This window comes from Heptranchias perlo, chromosome 26, assembly GCF_035084215.1.
Source record: "Heptranchias perlo isolate sHepPer1 chromosome 26, sHepPer1.hap1, whole genome shotgun sequence".
Classification (NCBI taxonomy): Eukaryota; Metazoa; Chordata; class Chondrichthyes; order Hexanchiformes; family Hexanchidae; genus Heptranchias; species Heptranchias perlo.
Genome location: NC_090350.1, coordinates 30,447,600 through 30,464,781, shown reverse-complemented (window position 1 = coordinate 30,464,781; position 17,182 = coordinate 30,447,600). Strand labels below are relative to the sequence as shown.

The following is a 17,182-nucleotide window of genomic DNA, read 5'->3' as shown; positions in this document are numbered from 1 at the left end:
AAAATGTTGTAGAGGATAGTGGCATATAAACATTTGTAATCGGAGAAAGAGAAAATATTTTGTCAGATTAGCCAAAATAAGAGCACAGAGCTACATTTTAAAATAACGCATCCTGTTGTTCTACTCAATTTAAGGTTCGAATCCTGGAATTAATTAATTTATTAGGGTTAGGAGAAAGTGCAGTACATTTGATCCAATATGATGATATTTTAGTTAATATATCAAAATAACCCTCGGTGTTAATTTGATGTGATTAGACTAATTAGCTTCCATTTGAAAACTTTAATTTAGTAGAACAATTTAAAATAAAGTATGATATGTCAGAAGGTTATCCACCCCAGGCATAGCAATGCTCATTCTCCAAATGATTGTCTCCATTTCATACGATGGGTCTATTTTTTGTTTCTGCCAATAGGGAAGACATGTATGTGTGTCATTAACTTTTCCATTTTAGTGGAAAATAGTATTCTCATTAAAGGCCTATAACTTTCTCCATCGACACGATATATGATTTGGCCTTACGTCATATTAGTTTTACGTCATATTAGTTTTACACAAATGTTTCATGCCGATTTAAACTTCTAAGGGTCCTAAAATCAGAAAAATGTGGGACATACATTAAGGAGACTATTATTCAAAGAAACATTACAATACCTTTGGTAAGCATTCTTCCTTTTTCCTTCACTTCAGGTCTCCTTTACAAACAGTGGGTTATCCCAAAGGAGTCCTAATAAGGAGGTTGGAGGATCTACGGTCACACCATGCACTATGACTCGGAAAAGGCTTATAGCTAGTCTAAGATTGAGAGAAGTAACCAAAATGTAGAAAGCAGTTTCCCACTTTATGTATGGCCTATACTCTGAGGTCTTGACTGTTGCAGCAGAAACTGTGTAGCTAGCTTCATCCTACTCATGCCACCAAGAAATCTAGCACTAGATATCCCCACTCCCATGAGGACATGAACAGAATTTTCAGTGCAAAGCCAATTCAAATGGGTGTGTCACATTCCTGTTGTGGAAACGAAGCCAGCCCACTATCTTCCCAGCTGTATGGCAGGCTGAGTGTTCCGTTTGACATCTGCACCATGCCAAATGCCCGTGGCTTCTTTTGTTAGTACTGTGGATTTTGGCAGTCCTCACTTGTTCTTAAATCTCACCAATGTGGACCTATCAACCCAACCCAAGAGACACTCACTGCTCTAAGCATACTTGAGAAAAAGGGGATAGACTTCCCATTCTCTTGAAAGAGGGTCAAATGTCAGAAGCAACAATTGGAGGAGTGAAAATGATGCCCAAAAAAAATAAATGTTTATTTTTTCATTAGTTATTTGCCTTTTTCACTGTCATTTTTTATATTCTTTCACTTTCAAGTATTTTTTTTTCATTTCTTTCCTATCAAGATTCTATATCTTCAGTCTCATTTCTATCTTAGTAGCCATCAGAAAAATGTAGTAGATATTCAGAAACTGAAGAAAATTTCTAGAAGGGCAGACAGACTTTGAAATTAGTCAGTAACAAAATAAGGTGAACAGAAATGCAGAGGAACTGAGAAAGGGAAGAGATTCAATATGGCACAAGCTAAGCTTTCTCAAAAGGGACATAGTTTTGATGGGGAACATAATAGATGGCCAAAAAAAAATCTTGATCACAAGAGTGTACTTTAAATTTACCACACATCCTTGTGTTTTGGGGACATACCGCCTTTTACCAGGTGTTAGAAATACTTTCATTTTACTTACACTGATCCTAAGTCCAGTAAGTCTGTGTGCCAACATTTCTCACGTCTGCATTCCAGCCCAGCAATCCTTCTGCAGTTAAGATTTCCAACATCACATTATCTTGATTTACCCTTAGTTTTCTGGCTGGCTTCAACTCTTTTCCAAAAAGGGAGAGCATCTGTGAGACATTTGATAGAATGGACCTAATTGGGTGATATGGAAAGTCTGGCATAACTCATCATAAAGATACCTAATGCCAGTAGCTCTACCTTCAAAGAGAATAACCATGCCTAAATATGAAGTGTGGACAGAAAAGTAAATGTTCTAAAAGCTTATGTCTCAAACTCAGCTACTACGCATGTCAAATACAGAGAATGAACTAACTCAGGATCGTCAGGAGACCAAACCACCTGAAGGGATCGAAGATGGTTCACTGCAGTATACAGTAACAATTTGCTCAAAACAGGACATACATGAAGATTTTTCCTTTACTCGTAACAGGCCGCCACTGCCAGAAATGGAAGTACTTTGTACTGGTACTATACATTAGCTCCTGTGACCCTCAAATTATCTGAGGAGTTCCCTGTTGAAATGTGAAACTAGCTGCCACTTAAACTAATCTTTGCTTCACTCCCCATTTTTAATCCTGTGGTTATGTCCCCTCATACCAGAAAGCAGGCAGATGACCTACTCTCGGGCAGCTGTAAACAACCACTAGGAGTTACATGACATTAATCTACATCATTCACTCTCCAATTTCTACTCCAAGTGCGATTTCTCATGTTTTCTGGTATTAGAGGAAATAACAAGAGGATTAAAAGTGGGAAGTGAAGTAATTTAAAAAAAAATAAAAATGGCACGTAGTTTCAGGCATTCTGTGGAATGTGCCCAGTAGGAACTTAGTTCCAACGGTCTAAACTCACTACATGTTGAATCTTACAGCATCAGAGAGAGACTTTCATAATAGCAGTCTGGGATGGATTCACATCCCAGATTCCAGAATTTGGACAATGTTACATCGAATCTACAGCACAGATCCAGGCCTTTCAGCCCAACTGGTCCATGCGGACATTTATGCTCCACACGTGCCTCCTCCCTCTCTACTTCATTTAACTCCATTAGCATACCCGTCTATTCTTTTCTCTCTCTTGTGCTTATCTAGCTTCCCCTTAAATGCATCTATGCTATTTGCCTCAACTACTCCTTGTGGTAGCATGTTACACATTACACATTCTTACCACACTTTGGGTTAAGAAGTATCTCCTGAATTCCCTATTGGATTCACTAATGACTATCATATATTTATGGCCTCTAGTTTTGGACTTCCCCACAAGTGGAAACATTTTCTCCACATCTACCCTATCAAACTCTTTCATTATCTTAAAGACCTCTATCAGGTCACCCCTCAGCCTTCTCTTTTCTAGAGAAAAGAGCCCCAGCCTGTTCAGCCTTTCCTGATAAGTATATCCTCTCAGTTCTGGTATCATCCTTGTGAATCTTTTTTGCACCATCCCCAATACCTCCATTTCTTTTTATAGTATGGAGATCAGAACCCATTGTGGCGATCAATCCCCAGCATATTTATTTTCTCGTCTATAAGAGCCCAAATATCAAAGATTACTTATAGCTATTTTCCGTGAATTCTTTCAAGTGGCCACCCAACTACTTAGCTTAGACAAGGATTGCCTTGTTAAAGCAGACCATACAAAATAATGTCATTATGAGGCATTTTGGTACTGCGTGGAGATATTGCAGAGCAAAACTTCACAATTGGCTGTGATTTACTTCTGTTGGAAAACCATGCTGTGGAATACAGAGAATCCTCCTCCCGCTTCGACTCGGTTAGCTTCACTGAGGATGGGCCAAAGCAATGGAGTACCTCAGTACGGGCTTTCTGTTCTGATGAACCTCTTCGAATTAATAAATGATATTCTTATGTTGTGGTCCAAATAGCTAATCTTCCTCTTACAAGAGGTCCCAGTTTTGACCAGACAACAAGAACTGTAGCCATCTATCCAACTGTTTATTCTTCAGCTGCCAAAGCTGAAGTGTTCATGGCATTATGCAGCTCTTAGCAGTACGTCCAGCTTCTCTGAATCCTCAATATCCTACTCCAAACTTGGCCTTTGTAAAATGAATACAGCACATCAAGGCATTGTCACTAGATTGAAGAGTTAACGTTAGGTGATTGATCAGGCTTAATAATGATGTTACGGATGCCTGCAAGGCATTCACACCAACCTTGAAAGTCTGGTTTTGTCTATTCTCGGGATGGGCTGAGAACCCTCCTTTGATTATTCTATAAAGTCTACTGTGCAACTCAACAGTAGAAGGTGACATAAAATCTAACTGCAGGACATTGCAATTCTTATCTTTCCAATGAATAAATGACAAGGCTCCAAGACTGCTTTACACTTTCTATAATGTCTTCCATGTGTGGGGAGGGGTGGCAGAGAGGGGGACAAAAGTGTCCTTGGGTGACTTTCAGCATGTCCTCCTTGGGAAGGAACCGTAAGGACATAGAACCAAATAGGCAACATACTTCTTACTAAGGATTGTGGTCTGATCATGGGCTGTTGTGACTTAGCTTCCAAATCTTTTATTTGACCCAAATAGATATTTCTGTATTGGGAATGCAGAAAATTGTCATTTCTTAAAGAAAAACTAAATTGTTCACCAGCACCCAATTATCTACTTCCTGTCATGAAGCTGACATATGTAGTTAGTTCTACCAAACAAAACAGAAGTTTGGTCATGGAATTTATGCCACAATAGTGCAAAAGAATACCAATAATGCTCATGCATCATTCAGATATTTTGAATGCTATAAACAATCGACCCTGTAGTTAAAGGCCCAATCTCAATCTAAGCTCTGGAGGCTTCTGGTATGACTCCAATAGCTGGTCAGAGCAGCTGTCTGCTTGTAACTAGTAACTAGTTGGGGTTGTGTATAGGACCCCTATCTTTACTCTTCAAGGTCAAACAAGAAAAGCAACAAAGTCACTTCTGATGAAGGGTCTACACCTCATCTGTTCTCTCCACAGATGCCGACTGACTTGCTGAGTCTTTCCAGCATTTTCTGTTTTTGTTTCAGATTTCCAGAATTTGCAATTTTTTGCTTTTTTGTAAAACAACATGAAGGTTGTTCATTGTGAAACATAACGCATCATTTGGGATCAGACTTAATCTATTAATTTCTAGTGACAGCTGGCACAAGTTAGCTATTATGATTTGTACTCTCAAGTCCTCAGAAGGGCACTGGAGTCCCCTTACTAGGTAATGTAAGGAATCTTACAACACCAGGTTATAGTCCAACAGTTTTATTTGAAAATCACAAGCTTTCGGGGGCTTTTTCCTTCGTCAGGTGACCATTTGTACATCCCAGTCCATCACCGGCATCTCCACATCATAGGTAATGTAAGGCCAGGAAGGAGAGGGATAATGACATCTGTTTTGCATTGTTCTCATAATTTTTATGACCATTTCTTCAATCAAGTACAGAACTCACACTTTCTATTGTCATGGTTGCTATTTACACATTAAGATGACTGTACTGAATGTAGAATTAACGTTTGAAGCCCTTATTATCCAGAATCCTAGATAGCTTTATATTTGTACTCCTTTTGCAACTTCACACATTGAATCTTTTAGGCAAAAAGTGCTTTGTGTTTTGCCATTAAATGCCACCCCATGGTCAACTAACAGAAGGGACAACTGTAACAGTGCAAGTCAAATGTGCTGTTTTGCTCATATCTTTTCTGTACTCTCTCAACAGAGAAGAAATAAAAAGTTCTAGCATAATTAAATGCTTCAATTAGGGGGTCAAATCAAGAACAGCTGAAACTCTTCTAAGAAATAGTAGGCAAGCTCGTGTATCATGTAGCCACAAGACTTACAGCCAACTGGTTAGAAGATGAGTTGATGAGAGAATTTTAAGCTTTCTTCACTACTGGTATCATGAAAAACAGCATAATAGACATACAACCAGAGATGATCATTGGAGGAGTAAGACTAAGATGGCTTAGGGAGAATTGAGTTTATACAATACACAGACAGGGGAGAGTCATACACTCCTTGCAGGAACAAGGTTTTTGTGTTTTAAAGCAAAAATTGAAAGAGTCAAGTGCACAGGTAACTAGGTAACAGACCAGCAGCATGTGAAAGAGACCTGAAGTGAAGGACAACCCATCTTATTCTGCTTAATCGCCTTTAATCTTACAGCAAATAGATACAGATTGTTTTAAATTAAGAACAATTAAATGTTAGATTGTTTTAAATTATGAAGAATTAAATGTTGTACTTTACCCTTGGTTCTTACACGTGGAATATTTAGATCTGAGTAATTCAAAAAATATTTAGTTGTGCTTTAAAAAGCTACACTTTTTAACAAGGGAAATCATATTTTAAATTAATTTAAAACAAATTAATTTAGCTTGGCATTAAAAAATAATTTGTTAGCTCCCAGTGGCACAGTGTGGTAAGATATGTGTTTGTGTCCCCGCTCCTCCACGTCAAGCTCCCATTCTCCACTATGCTGTTAAAAGGAGGTGCCCAGTGGAGGGTCCAAAGTGAGAGTCATCCCATGCTATTTTTTTTATTCGTTCATGGGATATGGGTGTCGCTGGCGAGGCCGGCATTTATTGCCCATCCCTAATTGCTCTCAAGAAGGTGGTGGTGAGCCGCCTTCTTGAACCGCTGCAGTCTGTGTGGTGAAGGTTCTCCCACAGTGCTGTTAGGAAGGGAGTTCCAGGATTTTGACCCAGCAACGATGAAGGAACGGCGATATATTTCCAAGTCGGGATGGTGTGTGACTTGGAGGGGAACTTGCAGGTGGTGTTGTTCCCCTGTGCCTGCTGCCCTTGTCCTTTTAGGTGGTAGAGGTCACGGGTTTGGGAGGTGCTGCAGTGCATCCCATGGATGGTACACACTGCAGCCACAGTGCTCCAGTGGTGAAGTGAGTGAATGTTTCGGGTGGTGGATGGGGTGCCAATCAAGTGGGCTGCTTTGTCCTGGATGGTGTCGAGCTTCTCGAGTGTTGTTGGAGCTGCACTCATCCAGGCAAGTGCAGAGTATTCCATCACACTCCTGACTTGTGCCTTGTAGATGGTGGAAAGGCTTTGGGGAGTCAGGAGGTGAGTCACTCGCCGCAGAATACCCAGCCTCTGACCTGCTCTTGTAGCCACAGTATTTACGTGGCTGTCCAGTTAAGTTTCTAGTCAATGGTGACCCCCAGGATGTTGATGGTGGGGGATTCGGCGATGGTAATGCCGTTGAATGTCAAGGGGAGGTGGTTAGACTCTCTCTTGTTGGAGATTGTCATTGCCTGGCACTTGTCTGTGTGCCTTCTAGTGGCCAGTTTTAGAGGGGCATTGGTGGAGCATTAGCAAATCGCCTTTTTGCCTTCTTCACCGGGGACAACGTATGGCACAGGTCTGGCCCTTATGCAACTCCAGTTCCACATTATGTAGGTGCCTCCAAAATGGGTTAGGAACCACAACACTGTAAAAACAATTGTTACCAGCAGTTCAAGGCGGTAGCATACCACCATCTTCTCCAAGCAACTAGAGATGGGCAATAAATACAGCCTTACCAGCATTCCTCACATCCTGAGAACAAGTAGCAAAAAACAGAGTCTCAAGAAAAGGGATGGTGAGAAAACACACTGCAGGCAAAAACCATAGTAGTGGGAAGGGGGAAGACTATTCCTAAAAATGGTACTATATTGTGTCCACAATACTAATACCAAACTGGTATTATTAGTGCTGCCAAACAGAGGTCTGTGAAGCATCAATGTTTAAACTGAACCTCACTGCTGCTACCTGAAGGACTACAGGTTGCTGCCTGAAGGATTACAGGTTGCTCCCACGCCCTCTTACTACTGGTACAGCTAATCCCACTGCCAATAATGCATGGAGGGTCAGAGAAGAACAAGAATACACATCTTGCCACAAAACTTATCTATTGCCATCTCAAACGAAACCCTGGCCAAAATATTTATTTATATAATGTGATATTTAACTTAGGATGATACAGGGGACTTTAATTGATTTTAATGCGTCAAGTTTAGGATGTTGCATTGACATGCAAGAGGAGTTGCTTGAGGTCAAATATATATTTTTTAATCACTTTAAATGTAAGTGCTTGTGAAAACATAGTTTATTTCCAGTATTATTTGATCTGTGTAAATTAAACATTGTGTTAAAAACAAAAATCAAACTGATCAAATAATGTGTAACATGTTATAATTATATTAAACTCTACTGAATGCAACAGTTGTAAATGAAGTGAACATTAAAATGCTGGAACATTTGCCCTTTTTATTTTCAGTTTCTTGATCATTTAAGTATGACTAACAGCAGCTGATCCAATGAATAAATAAAATGATTTAAAAATGAAAAATATTTAGGAATTAATAGAACATTTTTTTTCCCCTCATCTCAATTTTCTCCTTTCCTCTCCTGAAGGCTGAAGCTCATTCTGGGGTACAGTTCCATGGGCATGAGTCGCAAGGGACCACTTTTCATCTGTGAGTTTAGAAAGCAAATACTGGCAGACATTCAAACATGGATGGGCACCACAGCCAAGCCCAAGTGACCCTGTTCTCAGCCAGTAGCGAGTGAGATCGGACCAGAGATTGAGAGAAACTCAGCGTCCATTTACACACACTTTTCAGCAGAAGTCAGTGGACAATGATAAGAAATGAGAATCTCTGGCTGATTTTTCCTCTCTTTAGCCCAGGGATGAGGGCAATCGTAGCACTTCCACTGCTGTCCTGGCTGAGCTCTGCTAACACAAAACAGGCCATTGACCAAATACTAGACCTTTTCTGATGTGGATGGCTCAGCCCCACATCGTCATCATGCAGCCTATTTATATATTAAGCCACTGGGGAGTCAATACCTAATAAACAGAGTCTAAATTTTGTTCATAATGGGGGTGGGGGTTGTTTCTTAATGTAAAGTGCGGATATGCAATGTCAAAGAGCGTGAAAACACTTTGTAGTATTTGCCACACAAGTTGTACTGTGACTTGAAATCATATGCTGAACAAATTAAAAAGGAACACATCACAAGACTTTGAAAGTGAGCAACTGCTGCCCATTGGTAATATATTCCCTCAATAATCTGGACTGACTTACTTACTGTGTGGCATGCTTGAAAGCAAAATTAAAATGAAGTAACTGGAACAAGCTGGTTGCAGAGATAGATCGGCATGTATACATTGCGCCATTGCTGGTGGTGATGGTGTGATCTTTTTTAAATGTGTTTTTTTTTAAAAAACAGCTTTTTAATTCCCGTTCCAGATAAAATGCAAATTATTTCATGGTGAACAGCTACTTTACACAGCTTTCACCCTGCATTTCCGTCCAACCCTAATCGGGAACCCCTATCGCCCCATTCCCTGTTCCTGACGGCAGAGCTGCTCTTACGTTAGGGAAATGTGAAGAAAAGAACAGAACTACACTCCAGATTTGTAGAATATTTACTGAGTTTAAGTTACTCTGGCTCATTTCTTTTCTCAATTTCCATAGACTTGGGAGTAGTTCTGTGGACAGGACAGGGAGGGCAGAAGAGAGACATAGGTTCTCTGCTTGTTCCCAACCTAAGTCAGCCAGAGAAGGAGCATGAGAGCTACAATCAGGCAGAAAGTTTGGGTAGGAACCAGGGTCAGGCAGAAAGGCTGAGTGGGTTGGGTAGGACTGAGTGCTCATCACACAACTATGCTCATAGTGCCTTGAAGCAGTCAGTTGAGGCTGATCTGATAGCAGGCACAAAGTGAGACCTAAGAGATGAATAGGACTACCATGCCTGGCTGCTGATCATGTAGGGGACACCAAATTAATTTCAATGTGATTTTACTTAATTTTATTTTTATTAATGGTCCACCAATGCGACTGAGCATGTATGTGTATCAATCTTGCTCCCTGAGTCTTTTGCACAAGTCATCACTTTGTCACAAGGCCATTTTTCATTCTGGAATTAAGATTCCCTCACTGATTAAAACCTATAATCACCAGATATGCCAACCCAGTTGCAATATTACTGTCAGAAGAAAGAACTGACAATCAAAAGATTTATTTTCTTTAATTGTTTGAAGCTAACCTTTCAGTTATTTATTAATTTTCTTTTAGAGAGAAGGGAATATTTAATTGCAACATACTAAGTTCCTCCTTCCCTACTGGAAATGTCAGTATTTTTAATATAAACATCCATAAAGTATAATTGTTTTAAAACTTCTTGAATAAACCATTAATAGTGACACACTTGTGAATGAATGACTGACAGTATGCCAAATACAGTCCTATCAACACTCAATCTGTATTTTGGTATCCAACCAAATATTTTGCCAAATACAGCTACCTATGTTAGGTTGTCATCTTTATCAGGAACATTTCTTGTCTGATTTCACCACTAACATATCAGAAGCCTAGCACATGATAAATGAAAGCAGTGGTAAATAAATTTGCTCAATCAGACTAAGCACAATTTTCATGATTGTGTCAGTTTAAAAAAAGCAATTTAAACAGCAAGGCTGATTTGGGAACGTTCCTAGATTAAAATCCTTGGAAATTAGCCTATGAGCACCTTTGTTTGTTGTTAACATAGAAGTTATTTTATAGAGACTCCCAGGTGTCAGGAGACTTCTAATGAAATAAAACTGCAATTTGAATAGTTTTTTAAAAAAAAATCTGTACAGAGCTCCAAATTACAATTTAAAATCAATTGGCATATCTAAATGAATAACTATTACAAAGAGCTTCAATTTATTTACCAGTGTTAAGAAAACCCCAATGTGGCACTGGACAACTAAATCAGGAAAATTAGCATCACTTCAAGACTTGCATAAAGAGTGAACAGACACTTACCTTTAACTGTGACATTGCTCCTCTTATTCAGTACACTCCTAAGAAATGAAAAAAAACATGTAGGGTAGATAGTTTTAGTATGTAGAAGTTTAAAATCTCAGGACGCTATACAAGTCAAAAGCTAAATAAAATTTATCCTATTGCATTGATCTTGTGGGTAAATTGCATCTAAATAAAAGCCAATGGCTTTACATTGGAAGATTGTGTAATTTTAGTGTCTCTGGCTGACAAGTAGGCAAATCCTCCATGCTAAGAACCTACAATTTCAAAAATAGTACAGCAAACATTCTTAAAAGATCCAAGTGACTAATTATGGCCACAGTGAATGTAAGCATGAGTTGTACACAGGTAACCATTGAGGAAAGTGGAAAAAATTCACTTGTTCAGTTAAAAAAAAATCCATTATTGATGTCGCAGGAAAGAAATTCTACAAAAAACCCAGCAAAGCAGCTATAACATCCAACACCATCATCCTTCAATCTTAACAGTACAAGTTATCACACATCTTGCAAATTCCTGTTCCTGCACTTCATGATAGACTATTCTATTAAGCAAATAAAAGATAGGCATGATCACCTGTCCACAAGTGGCTTTATTATTTTACGGTTTCAAGCAGATTCCAACCGGCAGAAAATAAGAAACTCCAATCCTGCCTCCCCCGCTCCCCCTACTCCACAATCTCCAGCTGTAAGATCTCCTGGAAACAATTTTACATAATTTATAACTTAGTAACTACAAAATTAGGTGCAATTTTTCATCTTCTGGCGTATTTGGAAAGTGCTTTTTTTTTTAAAAAAAGTCCATCAATTACAATTCCTGATGATTTACTCATTGAATAAACATTTCTGAACTCACCAGAAATGATTTTAACCTCAACCACTTTCTTACCACCTAATGTCATCTTTCTCTAATCATTCCCTCTAATCTTGCTGCCACTTTAATATAGTACTGCCTTCACATGCAGACATTGGTAATAACAATCACTGCAGAATGGCTGCATGAGATAAGAATATCAAAGTGAGCAAACAATTAGACAAAGCCTCGAAATTTGTTACTAACACCCAGATATTACTGCTACCTTATACAATAATCACCCAGTGCTCACCACTGCTCCTTTTAAAGGAACTTCATACCTTACAACTGCATATTTCTTACAACGCAGTATGACAACCTCCACCTCTAATGACAACACACATATTCTGAACAGCCTGATAGTGGTTCTGTGACTACTGCACTAAGGTACGGGACTTATAGAAGTAGCTATTCCAGTACAACAAATGAAACTGAACATTTGAGGAGTGTTATCATTTTTGATGAGATTGGACCCTCAAATAGGGAGAACAAATAATGCATCATTACAGTGTACAGACAAATCTAAAAATTCAGTGGTGCAGATGAATTCGGTCACTGGATTTAATCTTCTGGAGTTAAGACCAAAAGATGATAGTGCTGGACTTTATGGCTGCTTTTTATTCTTTGGGACATAAATAATTTTTTAACTGAAGAACTGTGGGTTTTCATTATTTATCCTTACAAATGTCTAGTCGATCCAGAATAGTTCTAAAAAATTATATATTGGTTTTCCCATAATAAACTGTGTATGGCTGGGCAAGCAGAATCTGTTATTTTTTCTTTTCTGATAGCTTTGAAGAGTTTAACCAAAAATGTGTAGCCAATAGTGGGTTGAGCTAGGGTGGATGAGGTCGAAGCAAGCTGAGAGTGAGACGAAGTCTTGCAGGAGCCAAATCAGGGCCTGGTAATGTGGTCTGGGGAGTTACACTGAGTAACAACTACTCAATAATTATCATACCACAGACATGTGGGGTTGCTACACTGAAAACATGAAATAGTAGTGCTGACAGATATGTCATTCAACAGGTATTAATACATCTCCAAAAGAGTGCAGTCATGATATCAACAGAAAACAGTAATGTTTTAAGATAATTCTCAGTAGGATCTGTTTAACCAGTACAATAAATATTTCTTCAAACTTCATAGGGTAAACAGTGCAACAATAGGTATTGAAATGACAGTTGCCATGGTTATTTGAACCTTTCCAGACTGCAACCTTGGCACAAAGCATTGTAATCTTATTTATTTTAACAGTTGGATTATTTCAGTCGCAAACATTTTTAAAAATCACAGCAAAGAAACTCAAGGTCAAATGAAGCCTAAAGATGAATGAAGTAGCTGAAATCTTTTTGCTATTAAGCATCACCAAATGGATGAATTCTGGCAGTTTTTAATTGTAGCTTTGAGGGGCTACGGCCATAATCTCCTTAAAATAGCACCACCGTTACAAAATCTCCCAGAATGCCCATAATCCCCCCCAAAGTAGTAGCACTGTAACAAAATCTCCTGAGATACCCAAATTATTAAACGTGGAAACTGAACGGGGATAACCTGGTGGGGGGGGGGGGGGGAGAAAGAGAGCGGAGAGGTGGCTTAAACTTGTATTGTTTTGTCTGAACAATGCTAGAACATTAAGCAATGCTGCTGACAACTCTGTACAATACCTGATTTATCAGAGTATCTTTCTTTCTGCCATTGGGTGCTCTGTTCTAGTCTCTAAAATTGTTAAAGCTCTGCCACATTAATATAAAAAAAGCACAAAAAGGTTTACGAGCTTAGCTTCATCAGAATTGAAATGATCTGTGAATTATCTTTCTATTTTTTAAAGATTACTTCTGTGTGGAAAACATTATGCTGTGCACCTGCTCTAAAATTAAATGCTTCCTCTGCAAAGATAATTTGCTGTAAATTCCTAAAGTGGCTTATAATGTGGAATTAGATTGATACATTTATTAAGATTGATAAATGCTTCCACACTCCTAAAGGAACAAAATTGAAGCTTTTGAGCAATTTTGCAACAAACACCAAGAAGAAAGCCCCCCGACAAGTCAACCCATCCTTTCCCCAACACGCACACAAAGCATTAGATTATTTTCACTGAATATTGCAAACAAACATATGTTCTGGGCTTCCACCTTGTAAATAACTGTACACTATCATGCACTGACATTTGAGCTGTTGTATAGGATGGAAAAGCTGTGCATTTGAAAAGCTGCAAAGGAAATTCATCATTCAAAGGGTTAATGCACACACTTTCATAAACAGATTAGTCAACATTTTCAAGTGTCTTGTGGAGCAGAGGATTCCAACTTCCACACTGAACTACACAAAAACAAACCTCAACTGAGACAAGGCTTATTTAAAAACAGCAACATTTAGTGTTTTAAAAAATTTCCAGGTCCATTATATACACACTCATATTATATATAAAAAATACATATGAAATCCTACTAAATAAACAAAACCTCAAGAAGTATTACTAACCTTTTCTCAGTTGATTACATTTAAAACCTGCGGGAAAAAAAATCTAGCAGGAAACAGTCCGGAGACTGAATGTTGTACTCTATAGCCACAGTTACTTTAGCTTTTTCCTGTTTTATCCATTTATTACTGAGGTTTTATGCAATTTCTCTTTGTCCTCTGGTGTACTGTAGGTGGTTCTTGTTATGTAAGTCTTGTCACTACACATTGCAGACATTTTCACAGAATGCAGGCCCTGCTGTCGAGCTTGCTTCATTTGCTATTACCTTCTCCCGATCCATTTGTTATGCAAGTTAAAAATCCCTGCCCTGCAACATTTTGTGCCTTGGAACATCTTGTCTATCATCAATGTTGCGCTGGTGCACGGTCGATCACAAATGCTCTCCATCCTCCACAGCAGCTGAATGACACTTTCTTGACTATTATTTCTTTACGAATGACATACCATTGAGCAGAGAGGACTGGTAGATTTTTTTTTGCAGGGACCAATTTTTACTGAACGTGAAGATTAATTGGCAACCGTGTTCATGAAAACGTCCACAGTGCCCATCCTCCTGGATAAAGGGGGCTATACAGAGAGACCCTCAAGGGAGAAACAAAGGGAAATTAACTAACACACACACACACACACACACACACACACACACACACACACAGAGCTTGGCTTAAAAAACACTTGGGAAGAAAAGCATGAATTTGAAGCACATCAGTGTGACATCTGAGATCAATTTCCTGCATTGCCACACTCACCAAATGTAGAACAAAATTCATTATTTGTCTATATGCTGTAGTGCTGGTTTTAAACTCAATTCACTTTTTCCCCTTGCACCCTACTAACAATCTTTAAATGACAAAACCCTCTTTACAGACACATCATGACAATGCAATAATAATGAACTAGGCCCATTAACAAAGATATTGTAAAAATAAAGGTTTCATTACCTTCAGTCCCAGTACCATTTGTTCTCAAAACTGGCACAAAAAGATGCTCATTAAGCTTGAAGCCATCTGGCTCTAAGTGCTGTATTACGAAGGAGAATTCTGCAAAAAAAAGTATATATGATACAGAGACGGGAACGGCCAGTTTTCTGTAACTGTAGTTCATTGTTTAAGCCCTTTCTGTAGAATAGAAAGAAAAACTCAACACATTGAATCGTTTGCATAAAAGACCAGTGCTTTACAAATATAAATTCTGTGTGCAGTGTAAACAAATGAATCGCACTGCAGTCCCACTTTTCAGCTGAAGAACATTTATAGGTTCCTTCAGTTTGCACAAACCAGGGAGAGAAAGAGGGAAACATATATTATATATGTATATAGTTATTTATATATATATGCATATGCATATATCTACATACATTTGTAATTCTTATTATATGATCTGTAGCCAGACACCAGAAAAGACTATACAATTAAGTTTGCCTTGTCTTTCTCTCCTCCCCCCTCAGTCTCCCAGAGGTACAGCATGCTTTTAATTTAAGACTCTGAACACTGCCAGCATTTTAAACACCACAATTTTCCTGTTATTGTCCTCAGACACAGACATTAAAATGCACACACGGTTAAAACAGACCACACAAATACAGTGCATGGACTGCCAGTCTATACCACATTCCTTCGGCACCTAACGATTCCTCCATTTTACACTGGGGGGAGGGGGGGTGACGGTGCTTTTTGGGATCAAATACCTTCTAAATAATGAATCAACTACAATTTGTAATAAAATATTTATTGATAACAAAGAACTGAGTGATGGAGTTATTTAAAAATTAGACACTTTGATTTACTTGATGTTTGCAGCATTGTGGTGCTATACTGGGCTCACTGTATACTCAGAGAGCCATAATACTGCATGTCTTCACAAAAAGCAGCGGGTGGGAGAGGGTTAAACATTTTGTTCCCTTAGCCAATTATTGGAAGAGCATCAACACTTAAAACGAGTATAACAAAAATGGATGTGGTTAAGACAGTCGCACTTAATTATTTGTTTTTCAATGACTCACTTAAAGTACTGCGGCTCCAAGCTCTTCAAGGAGTCTGCTCGTCTGCAACATACATGCGCAAACACAAAATTCCATGGGCCTACTCAAAGCAGCGAAGACAGCAACTGGTTTGGAAGCCTGTTGTAATTTTCAGAATGTTTATCAATAGTTTTAAAGTTATGATCCATATCACATCTTTGAAGCACTTCCAAAACCACATGATGAAAATTACAGCAAATTTCAACACCACCACACTCAAAGCCCCAAATTGGCTCCATGAAATTTCTGTCTTGCAATTTTTTGCTCTCTGAGGCAATCTGTTTACATATAGATCATAGACAGTAGAAAAATTATATGTGTCAGTACTGGCTCAGTTGGTAGCACTCTTGCCTCTGAGTCAGAAGGTTGTAGGTTCAAGTCCCACTCCAGAGACTTGAGCACAAAATCTAGGCTGACACTCCAGTGCAGTACTGATGGAGTGCTGCACTGTCAGAGGTGCCGTCTTTTGGATGAGACGTGAAACCGAGGCCCAGTCTGCTCTTTCAGGTGGACATATAAGATCCCACGGCACTATTTGAATTAGAGCAGGGAAGTTCCCCCGATGACCTGGCCAATATTTATCCTTCAATCAGCAATACTAAAACAGATCATCTGGCATTATCACATTGCTGTTTGTGGGGCCTTGCTGTGTGCAAATTGGCTGCTGCATTTCCTACATTACAACAGTGACTGCACTTCAAAAATGTACTTAATTGGCTGTAAAGCGCTTTGGGACATCCTGAGGCTGTGAAAGACGCTGTATAAATGCAAGCCTTTCTTTCTTTCATAATTGTGATTAAGCCCCAGTATATAGCATGCAATGCAACACAGAAACCTATAGATGTCAGTGCGCAGGTGACATCCCTTCGTTATTACATTATTGGTCACACGTTGCTATACACATTCAACCAAAACATCAACCAACCTCTCACTTACACTGTTTATTCTACAGGCTTGATAGTTTTGCCAAACATAAAACAAAGTGAGTTGATAAAAGATAGGAGTCTGAATGGCAAACCTCTGTGGCAGCAGTGTAAGATGCATAGCCAAACAAGAAACCACAGAAAAATATGTCCTATTTAAAATAACAAACATTTGGGAAAGAGTTAAAAGGCTATAATTCAATCACAAGGTTCTGAGGAGTACTACAACATTCAGAGTTCTATAAGATCTTTAACTGAAGGAATCTATTAACTATATATATATATATATATATACACACACACTCACACACATTTATGCCAT

The 17,182-nt window shown here is 38.8% G+C and overlaps 1 protein-coding gene across 7 annotated transcripts in view; it reads right to left on the bottom strand.

Annotated features, from left to right (window-relative positions):
* Window positions 1–17,182, bottom strand: part of ahdc1 (AT hook, DNA binding motif, containing 1) — a 127,352-nt gene that overhangs the window by 23,335 nt on the left and 86,835 nt on the right. For all 7 annotated transcript variants that reach the window (XR_010967308.1, XR_010967309.1, XR_010967307.1 and 4 more), the window contains exons 2-3: window positions 14,859–14,957; window positions 10,584–10,621 (exon numbers count right to left, since the gene is read on the bottom strand). The gene's annotated coding sequence lies outside the window, so the exon portion shown is untranslated. The remainder of the gene's footprint in view (window positions 1–10,583; window positions 10,622–14,858; window positions 14,958–17,182) is intronic.